At 35.5% G+C, this 17,144-nt stretch overlaps 1 pseudogene; it reads right to left on the bottom strand.

The window, feature by feature from the left end:
• Positions 1-15,287: 15,287 nt before the first annotated feature.
• Positions 15,288-16,967, bottom strand: LOC101403282 (heterogeneous nuclear ribonucleoproteins A2/B1-like; annotated as a pseudogene).
• Between the last annotated feature and the right edge of the window lie 177 nt (positions 16,968-17,144).

Genomic DNA, 17,144 nt, shown 5'->3' with positions numbered 1-17,144 from the left:
TTTTCTCACCTTCTATAATAGGCATAAAATTATAGGTAATAGTAATTATAACAATGTATTACTGGTTTTAAACATATATAAAAGTAATATGTATAAGACTAATAGCACAAAAAAGGCAAAGAGGGAATAGAGCTATATGGGAGTAACATTTCTGTATACAATTGGAATTAAGTTAGTATAAATCTGAAGTAGATTCTGGTAAGTTAAGATATATATGGTAAGTCCTAGGGAAAACACTAAGAAAATGATTTCTTAAAATATACTAAAAAGTCATTAAAATATTACACTAGAACATAGTCACTTAATGCAAAAGAGAGCAATAAGGGAAGAATAAAGGAACAAAAACGACATGAGATGCATGAAAAACAGAAAATAAAATGGCAGATATATATGGAACTATATCAATAATTACATTAAATGTTAAGGGATTAAACAACCCAATCAAAAGGCAGTGTTTTCAGACCTGATACAAAAGCAAGATCCAACAATATGGTGTCTATAGGATATAGACTTTAGATTTAAAATACAAATAGGTTGAAACCAAAAGAATGGAAAAAGATATATCAAACAGCAACCATAGATAGCTGGAGTGGCTATACTAATCTCAGACAAAAAAGACATTTAAAGAAAAATTGTTATAAGGAGGGACATCTTATGGTGATAAAGAGGACCATTCCATCAGGAAGTTATAATGATTATAAATGTAGATGCACCTACCAAGAGAACCCTAAAACACCTGAAGGAAAAACTCACAGAATTGAAGTGAGAAATAGATAATTCAACAATACTAGTTGGAGACTTTTATTTATTTATTTATTTATTTATTTATTTATTTATTTATTTATTTATTTATTTATTTATGAGGAGATCAGCCCTGTGCTAACATCTGCCAATCCTCCTCTTTTTTTTTTTTTGGCCAAGGAAGACTGGCCCTGGGCTAACATCCGGGCCCATCTTCCTCCACTTTATATGGGACTCTGCCACAGCATGCCTGCCAAGCAGTGCATTGGTGTGCACCCGGGATCCAAACCAGAAAACCCTGGGTTGCTGCAGTGGAGCTCGCGCACTTAACCGCTTGCGCCACCGGGCTGGCCCTAGTTGGAGACTTTAATATCTCAATTTCAATAATGGATAGAACAACTAGTCAGAATATCAATAAGTAAAAAGATGACTTAAACAATATTATAAACCAAATAGTCCTAATAAACATCTACAGAACACTCCAGACCCAACAACAGCAGAATACACATTCTTCTCATGAGTACATGGAAAATTTTCTAGGACAGAGAATACACAAGGCCATCAAACAAGTCTCAATAAATTTAGAGGATTGAACTAATACAAAATATGTCTCTGACCATAATGGAGTAAAATTAGAAATTAATAACAGAATGAAATTTTGGGAATTCACAAATATGTGAAAATTAAACAACACACTCTTAAATAACCAATGAGTCAAAGAAAACATCACAGTGAGAATTAGAAAGCACTTTGAGATTAATTAAACTGAAGCCACAACATACAAAACTTAAGGGATGCAGCTAAAGCAGTACTTAAGTGGAAATTTACAGCTGTAAATGCCCATATTAAAAATGAAGAAAAATATCAAATTAATAACCTTCCACTTTGAGACACTAGAAAAATGAGAGCAAACTAAATCCACAGCAAGCAGAGGAAGGAAATAAGGAGTAGAGTGGAAATCAATGAAATAGTGAATAGTAGTCATACAACCAACAACCAATGATAAAAGTTGGTTCTTTGAAAAGATTAACAAAATTGACAAACATTTAGCTAGATTGACCAAGAAAGAAAAACAAGAATACTCAAATGACTAAAATCAGAAATGACAGAGGGGATATTGCTACTGACCTTACAGAAATAAAAATAATTATAAGGGAATACTATGAACAACTATTTTCCAACAAATTAGACAACTTGGATGAAATCAACAAATTCTTAGAATGATACAAACTGAATCTGATTCAGGAAGAAATAGAAAATGTGAATAGACCTATAATAAGAAAATAGATTGAATTAGTAATCAAAACACTACCCACAAAGAAAAGTTGAGGCCCAGATGCTTTTCCTGGTGAATTCGACCAAACATTTAAGGATGCAGGCATAGCAAATTCTTCACAAGCTCTTCCCAAAAGCAGGAGAAGAGAGAACATTCTCAGAGGCCAATATTACCGTGATACCAAAACCAGACAAAGATATCACAAGAAAAGAAAACTATGGACCAATACTTTTTATAAATATAGATGCAAATTCCTCTACAAAAAAACTAGCAAACTGAATCCAGCAACATATAAAAAGAGTTATGGAGGTGACGTCAGCATCATGGCAGAGTGAGCTTTCCCCCTTGGGCCACCCCCCCACAAGATACAACAAAAAGGACATTCAAATACCAACAGAGGAAATTAACAGAACATGAAAGACATCTGAGAGGCCTATGTAGCCTTACACCTGAAGATGGAAATGTTGGTACCCCTGGAGGAAGTGGAAGGAGGTAGTGAGAACTCCTCTCCTTCCCCAACGACAGTGACCCTGGGACCAGAACTGCTTGGCTCTCTGAGAGAGAGGGGGGAGGGGCAGCCCTCTGTGGGAAAACCGTAGCTCTCCAAGTTCTCTCACAGCCTGTGGGAAATTCCCATACAGAGGGGACTGAACTGTTGTGGAGGTGTCTCCATCAAGCTAGCATCACAGGAGAGCAGATAGTGAGGGAAGAACAAGAACCCCCCTGGGATCAGGTAGGCAAAAGAAAGAACCCTCGCCCCACCTGGAGCATCAGTATAACCAGTTGGCCAGAGTGCCTGTGGATCACGGTGGACTCAGAATACACAGCTCTTGACCCTAACCCAGTGGTAGAAGCTGCAACCAGATATCTTCAGAATGAGGAAAAATGAGCCCATGCCCTCAAGCAGTATGCAAAAATATATTAAATCTCCAGGCCAGAAAGAAAATGACAAGCACCCAGAAATCAATTCTGCAGGCACAGTAATTTATAACCTAAAAGACAGAGAATTCAAAATAGCTATCATAAGAAACCTCAACGAATTACAAGAAAATACAGATAGACAAGTCAATGAAATCAGGAACTTCTTCACAAAAGAGATTGAAACTATAAAGAAAAACCAATCAGAAATGTTGGAGATGAAAAACACAATGGAGGAGATAAAGAAAAATCTGAAATCTTTAAAGAACAGAGCTGACAACATGGAGAAAATAATTAGCAATATTAAGGATAGGAATGCAGAAATGCTCCAGATGGAGGAGGAGAGAGAACTAAGACTAAAAAGAAATGAAGAAATTCTCCAAGAAATACCCGACTCAATTAGGAAATGCAACATAAGGATTATAGGTATTCCAGAGGGAGAAGAGAGGGAAAAAGGAGCAGAGAGCTTGTTCAAAGAAATAATAGCTGAGAACTTCCAAAACCTGGGGAAGGAGCTGGAAATACAGGTGAATGAAATCAATAGATCTGAATATATCAACATGAAAAGACCCTCTACCCTCTCCAAGGCATATAGTAGTAAAGCCGGCTAAAGTCAATAACAAAGAAAAAATATTAAGGGCAGCAAGACAAAAAAAATAATGTACAAAGGAATTCATATCAGGTTCTCAACTGATTTCTCAGCAGAAACTTTACAGGCTAGGAGAGAGTGGAATGATATATTCAAAATTCTGAAAGACAAAAACATTCAGCCAACAATACTCTATCCAGTGAAAATATCCTTCAGATACGATGGAGAAATAATAACTATCCCAGATAAACAAAAGATAAGGGAGTTCATTACTACAACATCCCCACTATAAGAAATGCTCAGGAAGGCCCTCATGCCTGAAAAAAAAAAAAAAAAAAAAAAGGCAAAGGGGATACAAAGTTTTAAGCAAGGAGAAAAATAGGTAGACAAAACCAGAAAAATTGCAGCTCTCTATCAGAATAGGTTAGCAAACAATTGTAACACCAAAGGTTAAGGGAAGGAAAACACCAAAGATAAATATAACCTCATCACTTTAACCACAAACTCACAACACAAGATGGAATAAGTTGTGACAATAATAACTTAGAAGGTGAAGAGGAAAGGGATAGAATCGACCTAGTCTAAGGAAATAAGAGGCCATCAGAAAATGGACTATCTCATCCACAAGACTTTTTATACAAACTTCATGGTAACCACTAAAAAATCAGAACAGAAACACATAGGATAAATAAAGAGAAAACTAAGAAAACCATCACACAGAACTACGAAACTGAATTGGTAGTCTGAAACACATAGGACGAGAAACAAAGGAAATGCAAAAGAATTAGAAAATGAGCAATAAAATAGCAGCCTTAAGCCCTCATATATCAATAATCACTCTAAATGTAAATGGATTGAATTCTCCAATCAAAAGAAACAGAGTGGCAGGATGGATTAAAAAACAAGATTGAACAATATACTGCCTCCAGGAAATACATCTCAGCTCTAAACACAAACATAGGCTCTGAGTGAAAGGATGGAAGACAATACTCCAAGCTAATGGCAAACAAAAGAAAGCATGTGTTGCCATACTTATATCAGACAAAGTAGACTTCAAGATAAAATAGGTAATGAGAGACAAAGCGGGGCAATATGTAATGATAAAGGGATACTCCACCAAAAAGACATATCACTTGTAAATATATATTCACCCAACACAGGAGCACCAAAGTACATAAAGAAACTATTAACAAACCAAAAAGGGGATAATAACAACAAGACAATAATAGTAGGAGATCTTAATGCCCCACTTACATCAATGTATAGATCATCTAGACAGAAAGTCAATAAGGAAATAATGTACTTAAATGAAAAACTTGATGAGATGGACTTAATAGATATAGAGAGAGCACTCCATCCAAACACAGCAGATTACACATTGTTCTCAAGTATGCATGGAATATTCTCAAGAATAGACCATAAGTTGGGAAACAAGGCAAGCCTCTATAAATTTAAGAAAATTGAAATCATAACACACATCTTTTCCAACCATAATGCGATGAAGCTAGAAATCAAATACAAGAAAAAAACTGGCAAAGTGACAAAGATGTAGAGACTAAACAACATGCTACATGGATCATTGATGAAATTAAAGGAGAAATCAAAATATATCTGGAGACAAATGAAAATACACCATACCAACTAATAGGGGATACAGCAAAAGTGGTCCTGAGAGGGAAACTCATAGCAATACAGGCCCACCTTAACAAACAAGAAAAATCCCAAATAAGCAACCTGAAACTACACCTAACAGAATTAGAAAAAGAAGAAGAAACATAGCCCAAAGTCAGTAGAAGGAGGAAATAATAAAAATTAGAGCAGAAATAAATGAAATTGAAACCAACAAAACAGTAGAAAGGATCAATGAAACAAATAGCTGGTTCTTTGAGAAGATAAACAAAATTGACAAACTCTCAGCCAGACTCACTAATAAAAAAAGATAGAAGGCTCAAATGGATAAAATTAGATATGAAAGTGGAGAAATTACAACAGATACCACAGAAATGCAAAGGATTATGAGAATACTGTTAAAAACTATATGCCAACAAATTGGACAATCTAGAAGAAATGGATAAATTCTTAGACTCACACAACCTCCCAAAACTGAATCAAGAAGAAATAGAGAATCTGAGTAGACCAATCACAAGTAAAGTATTGAAACAGCAATCAAAAACCTCCCAAAAAATAAAAGTCCAAAACCAGATGGCTTCTCTGGAGAATCTACCAAACATTCAGAAGAAGATTTAATACCTATCCTTCTCAAACTATTCCAAAAAATTGAGGAAGATGGAACACTTCCTAACACATTCTATGAGGTCAACATCACCCTGATCCCAAAGAATAAAAGGACAATACAAAGAAGGAAAATTACAGGCCAATATCGCTGATGAACATAGATGCAAAAATCCTCAACAAAATATTGGCAAACCAAATACAGCAATACATTAAAAAGATCATACATCATGATCATGTGGCATTTATACCAGAGACACAGGGATGGTTCAACATCTGCAAATCAATCAATGTGATACACCACATTAACAAAACAAGGAATAAAACACACATGATCATCTCAATAGATGCAGAGAAAGCATTTGACAAAATCCAACATCCTTTTATGATAAAACCTGTAACAAAATGGGTATAGAAGAAAAGTACCTCAACATAATAAAGGCCATATATGACAAACCCACAGCCAACATCATACTCAATGGGAAAAAGTGAAAGCCATTCCTCTGAGAACAGGAACAAGACAAGGGTGCCCACACTTGCCACTCTTATTCAACATAGTACTGGAGGTTTTGGCCAGAGCAAATAGGCAAGAAAAAGGAATAAAAGGAATCCAAATAGGCAACAAAGAAGTGAAACTCTTGTTGTTTGCAGATGATATGATTTTATATAGACAAAATCCTAAAGAATCCATTGGAAAACTATTAGAAATAATCTACAACTACAGCAAAGTTGCAGGGTACAAAATCAACTTACAAAAATCAGTTGCATTTCTATACTCTAATAATGAACTAACAGAAAGAGAACTCAAGAAGACAATCCCATTTGCAATCACAACAAAACAAATAAAACACTCAGGAATAAATTTAACCAAGGATTTGAAAGACCTAGACAATGAAAACTATAAGACATTACTGAAAGAAATCAATGATGACATAAAGAAATGGAAAGCTATCCCATGCACATGGATTGGAAGAATAAACATAGTTAAAATGTCCATACTACCTAAAGCAATCTACAGGTTCAATGCAATACCAATCAGGATCCCAATGACATTCTTCACAGAAATAGAACAAATAATACTAAAATTCCTATGGAGCAACAAAAGACCCGGAATAGCTAAAGCAATCCTGAGAAAAAAGAACAAAGCTGGAGGCATCACAATCCCTGACTTCAAAATATACTACAAAGCTATAATAATTAAAGCAGCATGGTACTGGTACAAAAAGAGACACATAGATCAATGGAATAGAATTGAAAGCCCAGAAATAAAACCACACATCTAAAGACAGCTAATCTTCGAAAAAGGAGCCAAGAACATACAATGGAGAAAGGAAAGCCTCTTCAATAAGTGGTGCTGGGAAAACTGGACAGCCACATACAAAAGTATGAAAGTAGACTATTTTGTTATACACAAAAATGAACTCAAAATCGATCAAAGACTTGAACGTAAGACTTGAAAATATAAAATTCCTGGAAGAAAACATAGGCAGTATATTCTTTGGCATCGGTCTTAGAAGGATCTTTTCAAAATCCACGTCTACTCAGACAAGGGAAACAAAGGAAAAAATAAACAAGTCGGACTTCATCAGACTAAAGAGCTTCTGCAAGGCAAATGAAACCAGGATCAAAATAAAAAGACAACCCACCAGCTGGGAGGAAATATTTCCAAATCATATATCCGACAAGGGGTTAATCTCCATAATATATAAAGAACTCACACAACTGAACAATAAAAAAACAACAAACAACCCGATCAAAACATGGGCAGAGGATATGAACAGACATTTTTCCAAGGAAGATATACAGATGGCCAATAGGCCCATGAAAAGATGGGCCTAATCATCAGGGAAATGCAAATCAAAACTGCACTAAGATATCACCTTACACGCATTAGAATGGCTATAATCACCAAAACAAAAGATAACAGATGTTGGAGAGGTTGTGGAGAAAGAGGAACCCTTATTCACTGTTGGTGGGAATGCAAACTGGTGCAGCCTCTATGGAAAACAGTATGGAAATTCCTCAAAAAATTAAAAATAGAAATACCTTATGATCCAGCTATCCCACTACTGGGTATTTATCCAAAGATCCTGAAATCAACAATCCAAAGAGGCTTATGCACCCCTATGTTCATCGCAGCATTACTCACTATAGCCAAGAAGTGGAAGCAACCCAAGTGTCCCTTTACTGATGATTGGATAAAGAAGATGTGGTATATATATATGATGGAATACTACTCAGCCATAAAAAAAGACAAAATCGTCCCATTTTCAACAACATGGATGGACCTGGTGAGTATTATGTTAAGCGAAATAAGCTAGATACAGAAAGACAAACACCGCATGATTTCACTCATATGTGGAAGATAAACTTACACACGAACGGAGAGAAAAATTTGGTGGTTTTGGGGTTGGGGGGGTGGCACAAGGGGTGAAGGGACACATTTATATGGTGACTGACAAACAATAATGTACAACTAAAATTTCACAATGTTATAAACTATTATGACATCAATTAAAAACAAGGGTTATGTACCTCACCCAAGTGAGATTTATCCCAGAAATGCAAGGTTGATTTAACATCTGAAAATCAATTAATGTAATGCACCATATTAGAATAAAGGACAAAATCCATATCATCTCAATAGATTCAGAAAAAGCATTTGACAACATTTAACACACCTTCAAGATAAAAACTTTCAAAAAATTAGGAGAAGAAGGTAAATTTATCAACCTGGTAAAGGGCGTGTATGAAAAAACAACAGCTAGCATCATACTAAATGTTCAAAAACTGAATGTTTTTCCTCCTACAATCAAGAACAGGACAAGCATACTCTCTCTTACCACTTTTATTCTACATTTTCCTGGGGTTTTAGCCAGAGGAATTAGGCAAGAAAATGAAATAAATGACATCCAGTTCAGAAAGGAAGAATTAATGCTTTCTCTATTTGTAGATGACATAATCTTATATATGAAAAATCCTAAGATATCCACTAAAAAGTTAACAGGACTAATAAGTGAGTTCAGGAAGGTTGCAGGATAGAAGAATAAGATACAAAAATAAATTTTTTTTCATAAACTTATAACTAACAATCCAAAAATGAAACTAAGAAAACAATTTCATTTAAAAGAGCATCAAAAGTATAAAATTCTTAGGAATAAATTTAGTGGAAGAAATATAAACCTTACACTCTGAAAACTATAAAAAATCATTGAAAGAAATTAGGGAAGATCTAAATAGTTGGAAAAATATTCCATACTCATGGATTGGAAGACTTAGTATTGTTAAGATGGCAACAGTCCCCAAATATATCTACAGATTCAAAGCAATCGCTATTAAAATCCCAGCTGGCTCCTTTGCAGAGATTCACAAGCTTGTCCTAAAATGCATATAGAAATTCAAAGCTCCTAGAGTTCCAAAAAAATCTTAAAAAGAATAAAGTTGCAAGATTCACACTTCTCTATTTCAAAAGTGACCTGAAAACTGCTGTGTCAAGGCAATGCGGTATTGGCATCAAGTAGGCAAATAGAGCAACATGATAGAATTGAGAGTCCAGACATAAACCTTAACATATATGATTAATTGATTTTTGGCAAACAACCCAAGATAATTCAATGGCGGAGGGGTGGTCTTTTCAACAAAAAGTGCTAAGACACCTGGATATCCACATGGAGTAGAATGAATTTGAACTTCTTCTCACACCATATACAAAAAGTAACTTAAAATGGATTGAAGACATAAAAAGAGCTAAAACTGTAAACCTCTTAGAATAAAACATAGGTATAAAATTTTGTGACCTTAGATTAGGCAATGGTTTCTTATATATGACACCAGAAGCATAAGCAACCAACAATAAAATAGATATATTGAACTTAATCAAAATTAAAATATTTTATGTTTCAAAGCACACCATCAACAAAGTGAAAAGAGAACCCATGGACTAGGAGAAATTTTTTGTAAATCATATACCTGGCGAAGGACTTATAACTAGAATATGTAAAGAACTCTTACAACTCAATAATAGAAAGACAGTCCAATTAAAAAGTGGAAGCATGAAAACCATGCTTCTCCAGAATGCTTTCTTCCTTTGTGGAAACTGCCTTCCTGGGTATAATCTTCACCCTGGCTCAAATAAAACTCACCTTATCTTTCTTATCTATAGAATAGTTATTTGTTATCTTGCATCGACACTTAGCATAATGTCCTCAAGGTTCATCCATGTTGTAGCATATTGCAGAATTTCCTTCCTTTTTAAGGCTGAATAATATTCCATTGTGTGTATACACCACATTGTCTTATTCATTCATCAGTTGATGGACACTTGGGTTGCTTCCACGTTTTAGCTATTGTGACTAATGCTGCTATGAACAGTAATGTGCAAATATCTCTTTGATACCCTGCTTTCATTTCTTCTGGGTATATACCCAGAAGTGGAAATGCTGGGTCTTATGGTAATTGTATTTTTAATTTTTAAAGGAACTTCCATACTTTTTCCACAGAGGGTGTATCATTTTACATTCCCACCAATGGTGCATGAGAGTTACAATTTCTCCACATCCTTGCCAATACTTGTTCTGTTTTTTTTGAAAATAGCCATCCTAATGGGTGTGAGGTTATATCTCATTGTAGTTTTGATCAGCATTTCCCTAATGATTAGTGATGTTGAGCATCTTTTCATGTGCTTATTGGCCATTCATATATCTTCTTTGGAGAAATGTCTATTCAAGTCCTTTGCCCATTTTTTTTTTCATTGATGTTTTAATGGTTTCTAACATTGTGAAATTTTGGGTTGTACAATTTTGTTTGTCCATCACCATATATATGACTCCCTTCACCCCTTGTGCCCACCCCCCACCCCCCACCCCCACTGCCCCTGGTAACCACAGTCCAGTCTTCTCTGTCCATGTGTTGGTTTATATTCCACATATGAGTGAGATCATACAGTGTCTTTCTCTTTCTGGCTTATTTCACTTAACATAATACGCTCCAGGCCCATCCATGTTGTTGCAAATGGGACGATTTTGTCTTTTTTTATGGCTGAGTTCCATTGTATGTATATACCACATTTTCTTAATCCAATCGTCAGTCGAGGGACACTTAAGTTGCTTCCACTTCTTGGCTATGGTGAATAATGCTGCAATGAACATAGGGGTGCATAAGCCTCTTTGGATTGTTGATTTCAGGTTCGTTGGATAGATTCCCAGTAGTGGGATAGCTGGATCATAGGGCATCTCTATTTTTAATTCTTTGAGGAATCTCCATACCGTTTTCCATAGAGGCTGCACCAATTTGCATTCCCACCAGCTGTGTATGAGGGTTCCTGTTTCTCCACATCCTCTCCAACATTTGTTGTTTTTTGTCTTGGTGATTATAGCCATTCTAACGGGCGTGAGGTAGTATCTTAGTGTTGTTTTGATTTGCATTTCCCTGATGATTAGTGATGTTGAACATCTTTTCATGTGCCTATTGGCCATCTGTATATCTTCCTTGGAGAAGTGTCTGTTCATTTCCTCTGCCCATTTTTTGATCGGGTTGTTTGTTTTTTTGTTGTTCAGTTGTGTGAGTTCTTTATATATTATGGAGATCAACCCCTTGTCAGATGTATGTTTTGCAAATATTCTCTCCCAGCTGGTTGGTTGTCTGTTCATCTTGATTCTGGTTTCATTTGTCTTATAAAAGCTCTTTAATCTGATAAAGTCCCACTTGTTCATTTTTCTTTAGTTTCCCTAGTCTGGGTAGGCATGTCATCCTAAAAGATTCCTTTAAAACCAATGTCAAATAGTGTGTTGCCTATATTTTCTTCTATGAGTTTTATAGTTTCAGGTCTCACCTTCAGGTCTTTGATCCATTTTGAGTTAATTTTTGTGAATGGCGATAGCACATGGTCCACTTTCATTCTTTTGCATGTGGCTGTCCAGTTTTCCCAACACCATTTATTGAAGAGACTTTCCTTTCTCCATTGCATGTTCTTAGCACCTTTGTCGAAAATTAGCTGTCCGTATATGTGTGGTTTTATTTCTGGGCTTTCAATTCTGTTCCATTGATCTGTGTGTCTGTTTTTGTACCAGTACCATGCTGTTTTGATTACTATTGCTTTGTAGTATGTTTTGAAGTCAGGGATTGTGATGCCTCCTGCTTTGTTCTTTTTTCTTAGGGTTTCTTTAGCTATTCGGGGTCTTTTGTTGTTTGAATTGTTTTTTTTGTTGTTGAGTTTTAGGAGTTCTTTATATATTCTGGATATTAATTTGTAATCAGATATATGATTTGCAAATATTTTCTCCCATTCTGTGGGTTGCCTTTTTACTCTGTGAATAGTGTCTATTGATGTACAATATTTTTAAATTTTCATGAAACCCAGTTTGTCTATTTTTTTCTTTTATTGCCTGTGCCTTTGGTGTCATATCCAAGAAATCATTGCTAAATCCAATGTTGTGAAGCTTTTGTTCTATGTTTTAAGAGTTTTATTGTTTTAGGTCTTAAATTTAGGTCCTTAACCCATTTTGAGTTAATGTTTGTATATGGCATTAGGGAAGGGTCCAACTTCATTCTTTTGCATGTGATATCCTGTTTTCTCAGTATGATTTGTTGAAAAAACTGTCCTTTCTCCATTGAATGGTCTTGGCACACTTGTCAAAAATCATTTGACTGTATATGAAGGGTTTATTTCTGGGCTCTCTATTTGATTTCATTGGTCTATATGTCTTTCTTTATGCAAATACCACACTGTTTTGATTATTGTAGCTTAGTATTAGCTTTTGAAATCAGGCAGTGTGGGTCCTCCAATTTTGTTCTTTCCAAGATTGTTTTGACTACTCCCGGTCCCTTGAGATTCCATATGAATTTTAGTTATGTTTTCTACTCCTACAAAAAATGTCTTTGGGATTTTGATAGGGATTGCATTGAATCTGTAGATCACTTCGAGTAATATTAACATTTTAACAATATTAAGCCTTCCAATCCGTGAACATGGGATGTGTTTCCATTTATTTATGTCTTCTTTTATTTCCTTCAGCAATATTTTGGAGTTTTCATTGTACAAGCCTTTCACCTCCTTGGTTAAGTTAATTCCAAAGTATTTTATTCTTTTTGATGCTATTGTAAATGAAATTGTTTTTGTAATTTCCTTTCCAGACTATTCATTGTTTGTGTATAGGAAGGCAACTGATTTTTATGTGTTGACTTTGTATTCTGCTACTTTGCTGAATTTAGTTATTAGTTCTAACGACTCTTTTGTTAAGTCTTTAGGATTTCCTACATATATGATCATATAATCTGCAGATATAATTTTACTTCATCCTTTCCAATTGAATGACATTTTTTTTTTCTTGCCTAATTTGCTCTGGCTAGAACTTCCAGTACTAGTGAAAGTGGACATCCTTTCCTGGTTCTTGATCTTAGAGGAAAAGCTTTCTGTCTTTCACCCCTGAATATTATGTTTGCTGTGGGTTTTTCATATATGGCTTTTATTATGTTCTATTCCTACTTTGTTGAGTGTTTTCACTATGAAAGGGTGTTGAATTTTGTCAGATGATTTTCTTCATCAATTGAGATGATCATATGTATTTTTTCCTTCATTTTGTTGATATGGCACATATATTACTCAATTTTCATATGCTGAACCATCCTTGCATTCCAGAAACAAATCCCACTTGGTCATGGCATATAATCCTTTTAATATGCTGCTGAATTCTGTTTGCTAGTATTTTGTTGAGGGTTTTTGCATCAATGTTCATATGGGATATTGGTTTGTAATTTTCTTTCTTGTAGTGTCTTTGTTTGGCTTTGGTATCAGGGTTATGCTGGCCTCATAAAATGAAGGAGGAAGTGTTCCCTCCACTTCCATTTTTGGAAAAGTTTAAGAAGGATTGGTACTAGTTCTTTAAATGTTTGGTAGAATTCAACAGTAAAGCCATCAGGTCTAGGAATTTTATTTGTTAGGAGAGTTTTGATTACTGATTCAATCTCTTTACTAGTTATAAGTCTATTCAGATTGTCTATTTCTTCGTGATTTAGTCTTGGTAGGTTTTGTGTTTCTAGGAATTTGTCCATTTCCTCTAAGACATCCAATTTTTTGGTATGCAATTGTTCATAGGACTCTCTTATAATCCTTTTATTTCTATGGAGTCAGTAGTAATGTCCCCACTTTCATTTTTGATTTTAGTAATTTGAGTCTTCTCTCTTATTTTCTTAGTCTATCTAGCTAAAGGTTTGCTGATTTTGTTGATGTTTTCAAAGAATCAACTTTTAGTTACATTGATCATCTCTATTGTTTTTCTATTCACTATTTCATTTACCTCTGCTCTAATCTTTATTTTTCCTTCCTTCTACTACCTTTCGGTTTAGTTTGTTCTTCTTTTTCCAGTTCCTTAAGTTGTAAAGTTAGGTTGTTAATTTGAGATCTTTCCTTTTTTTAGTGTAAACATTTATAGCTATAAATTTCCCCCTTAACACTGCTTTTGCTGCATCCCATAAGTTTTGGTATGTCAAGTTTTCATTTTCGTTCATCTCTAAGTATTTTCTAATTTCCCTTGTAGTTTCTTCTTAGTCTATTGGTTGTTTAAAAATGTATTGTTTAGGGGCCAGCCCCGTGGCTTAGCGGTTAAGTGCGTGCACTCCACTACTGGTGGCCTGGGTTTGGATCCCAGGCACACACCCAATGCACTGCTTGTCCGGCCATGCTGAGATGGCGTCCCAGCAACTAGAAGGATGTACAACTATGACATACAACTATCTACTGGGGCTTTGGGGAGAAAAAAGGGAAAAAGAGGAGGATTGGCAACAGATGTTAGCTCAGGGCCAGTCTTTCTCAGCAAAAAAAAAGAGGAGGATTGGCATGGATGTTAGCTCAGAGCTGATCTTCCTCACACACACAAAAAAATGTATTGTTTAAATTTTAACAATTTTGTGAATATTCCGGTTTTATGTTATTGATTTCTAATTTATCCTGTTGTGGTCAAAGAAGATATTTTGTATGACATGTATCTTTTTAAATCTATTGAGACTTAATTTGTGGCCTAACATATGGTCTAGCCTGGAAAATGTACCATGTGCACTTGCGAAGAATGTGTATGCTATTGTTGGGTGGACTATTCTGCATGTCTGTTAGATCCACTTGGTATATTGTGTTGTTTAAGTTCTCTATTTCCTTACGCATCTTCTGTATGGTTGTTCTATCCATTATTGTGAGTGGGGTACTGAAGAATCTGACTATTATTGAAGAACTGTCTCTTTCTCCCTTCAATTCTGTCCGTTTTTCCTTCGTATATTTTGATGGTCTGTCATTAGGTGTGTAAATGTTTATAATTGTTATATCTTTTTATTGTATTGAAGCTTTTATTAACATATGATGTCTTTGTCTCTTATAACCTTTTCTTTTTATTGAGGTCATAAGAGTTTATAAAATAAAAACAAAAATAAATAAAAATAAAAAAATAATAAAAATTGTGAAATTTCAGTTGTACATTATTATTTGTCAGTCACCATATATATGTGCCCCTTTGCCCCTTATGCCCACCCCCCAACCCTCTTCCCCTCTGGTAACCACTAATCTGTTCTCTTTGTCCATGTGTTTGTTTATCTTTCACATATGAGTGAAATTATATGGTGTTTGTCTTTCTCTGTCTGGCTTATTTCACTAGACCATAGTTTCCTCCACTATATGGTACCCTTATGTTCCTGCTGCCACCAAAATTTCCACTCTCATTGGACCATAGTTATAAAGGTTGGAAGTTATAATTTCCAAAATCACTGTAACTTCCACTTCCATAATTTCTTCCTCCATAGTTGTCAGAACCACCTCCATAGCCCCCACCCTGGTTGCCATATCCAGGTCCTCCACCACTGTATCTTCATCTTCCTCCTTAGTAACCAGTGCTACTTCCAGAACTCCCATCTCCAGATCCTCCTTCAGACCCATTAATGCCATTCCCATATCCATGTCCTCCTCCATATCCATCAGATCCTCCTCTAAATTTGCTTCCTGAACCTAGTCTAAAATTCCCACTGCCTCTGCATGAATCTCTCAAACCAAAGTAGGCTCCTCTGCCACTCCCAGAACTCTGGACTTCCTGCATTTCTTGTCTAGACAAAGCCTTTCTTACTGCTTACCACTGATGGTATGGTATTTCTGCAGCACAATTTTATCCACAGGATCATGATCATCAAAAGTAATTAAGCCAGGGCCGGCACCATGGCCAAGTGCTTAAAGTTCCATGAGCTCCGCTTCAGCGGTCCAGGTTCACGGGTTCAGATCCCAGGCGTGGACCTACTCCACTCATCAGCCATGCTGTGAATGTGTCCCACACACAAAATAGAGGAAGACTGGGTTAGGTCAGGGCAAACCGTCCTCACCAAAAAAAAAGTAATTAAGCCAATGCCTCTTTTCTTTCCAGACTGGCTATCAGTAATCATCTGAAATGGTATCAACTTTTCTATATTCCTTGCAGTAATCTCTAAGGTGATGTTCCTTAGTATCTTCTTTAATTCCACCAACAGCTTCTTCATAGTTACACAAGTGCCAGGTTTTCCAGATTTCTCTCTTGCTACAGCACATTTTGGCTCCAACATTATCCACCAATTCAATGAGATTTTGCAGCCATGGCAGCATCAACCTCAGCCATGGATGAAAAAGTTACAAAACCAAATAAATACTCTTGATCTTTTGCTTGCAGGATCCCTCATTACCACACAGTCTGTAAGTTTTCTCCATGGCTCATAGTAGACTTTCTTCTGTGGTTTCAAAGCTTAAACCACCAATAAAGAGTTTACAGAAATGTCCCTTTTCTCTCTCCATAGCAGACTCAGTCACTTCAACTGGATTTCAGCCCAGAGAGATGAGAGAGATCTCTGCCAAGGAGCATGAGCACACTTATCCTGGCACTGATATCTTGAGGCATTCTTTCTTGATGGTCTCTGGTTTGGTGTAATGCATGCAAAGGCCTTCCATACCACAAGATGGTTTTCAAAATCATTTATGTTTCATCATGTTACATCTCTGATCTCTCTTTTTATATTTGTTTTGTGAACTAGCTTAATTTCCCAGATAAGTAACTATATTCTCAAGCATTCCAAATTGATTTGAAATCATCTTTCTCATTTTTCCTCCCTTTCTTCCTTCCTAGTTACTTTACTGACTTCCCCTTAGTTCCACTCAGCTGACTTGCATCATCATCACACTGATTATTACAGTTTTATATTAAAATGCTAATAATAGAGCAAATTGAGCTTTATTATTTATTACCATTTTCTTGATAAACATCACCAATATAGTCATTCAGATAAATATAAGAATTACTCTGTTTGTGTTGAAAATATGCAAATGCTATTTTAATTGGATTCTATTAAATTTATAGCTCATTTTATTTATATTTTTTATTTTTTTATTGCTGT

Source organism: Ceratotherium simum, chromosome 20, assembly GCF_057802395.1.
Source record: "Ceratotherium simum simum isolate JZ-2026a chromosome 20, ASM5780239v1, whole genome shotgun sequence".
Classification (NCBI taxonomy): Eukaryota; Metazoa; Chordata; class Mammalia; order Perissodactyla; family Rhinocerotidae; genus Ceratotherium; species Ceratotherium simum.
The sequence above is the reverse complement of the archived record's forward strand: the minus strand, read 5'-3'. Positions and strand labels throughout refer to the sequence as shown.